Source organism: Sinocyclocheilus rhinocerous, unplaced genomic scaffold, assembly GCF_001515625.1.
Source record: "Sinocyclocheilus rhinocerous isolate Xijiao unplaced genomic scaffold, SAMN03320098_v1.1 scaffold672, whole genome shotgun sequence".
In the NCBI taxonomy this organism is placed as follows: domain Eukaryota; kingdom Metazoa; phylum Chordata; class Actinopteri; order Cypriniformes; family Cyprinidae; genus Sinocyclocheilus; species Sinocyclocheilus rhinocerous.
The window spans coordinates 524319-525585 of record NW_015624650.1 but is presented as its reverse complement, the minus strand read 5'-3'; the positions used below and the strand labels follow the sequence as shown (position 1 = coordinate 525585).

At 32.3% G+C, this 1267-nt stretch overlaps 1 pseudogene; it reads left to right on the top strand.

Moving 5' to 3' along the window:
• The window catches only part of LOC107745592 (uncharacterized protein C10orf88-like), a 7051-nt pseudogene that overhangs the window by 5210 nt on the left and 574 nt on the right, over nucleotides 1–1267 (top strand).

Genomic DNA, 1267 nt, shown 5'->3' with positions numbered 1-1267 from the left:
ATGCAAAGTTAAAACAGTTTAAACTTTTAGAAAACACGTCGCGAATTTGTGGAGGTTTATTCCTTTTCACTGCTTCTCATATGTTTTTAAATACAATCAGAGAGAATGGCGCCCTCCTGTGGCCTCGGGAGACAAGTCAAAAGTAAAACATTAGAAATTAGATATTTGTTTAATTTTTATTGTGTTTGACTGTTAAAACAAAAAATATTTGTTGTTTGTCTCAATAAATTGGGTTAATTTAAAAATACAGTGGTTAAATAAAAAAAAAAAATTCTATTGCTCTTTGTTTTAAAAAAGGTTATAAAAATGTCAATAATTATCGATACCGAACGATATGAAACATTATATCGTTGATACATTTTTTTAGCTATATCGCCCAGCCCTACTGGGATCATTGCAACACTTGAATTCTAAACAGAAGTACATAAATCAAGTACCTGAGTAAAAGTACACGAATCATTTCAGTGGGCTTAAACAGCTCGTCCTTTTACAGCAAATTTAATAACAGTCATGACTGAAATATTCAATTCAATAATCAATAAACTAAAATTCTGCATTAGTAACTTTTTGTGCCATAAATCACACAGACACACTCACACTCTTGACGATTTATTGGTTCTTTGCATAGTTTGAGTTAGACATGAACAATTCCGTGATTTGTTAGCTGGAGATTTGCTCTGAATCATTGAATGAGTCAGTTGTTGACTTGAGAACAGCTGCAATCAGATCAGTCCAATTCACAAATGAATCATTTAGACGCTTTGTGAACCGATACAACAACAGATTCATCAAAAAGAATGGGCTGGAAATCAGACATTGCCATTGCATCTCAGAGCAGGAGTTGAGTTTCTTCAAAAATATCAATAATTATTCCTTGAAATAACAAGGAACGATGTTTTTATGAAACGCCATGCAGTAAAAAGTATGATATTATGCTTTGGCATGTAGTGAAGTAAATGCTAAAGTGAAAAAATGATACCATATTCCAGTACTAGGTTCAGTATACTGTGTGAATACACTTCTTCATGATCTGTCCACTCTCAAACATTCCCCTTATATCTGCTCCTAATCATATTTAAGAGGGGTTGATGAACAATGAACAGTGAACACTAAATATCATTAAAACTTTTAGAATAATGCAATATACAGTTCACAAAATTGCACAAAGGCATTTCAAGTGTTACTGAATCAGTTTCACAAAGCAGAACAGTTTGATCATTCTTAAGATTTTATTCCAATGTATTTAATGTGTCCTTTAGTTTGTCCA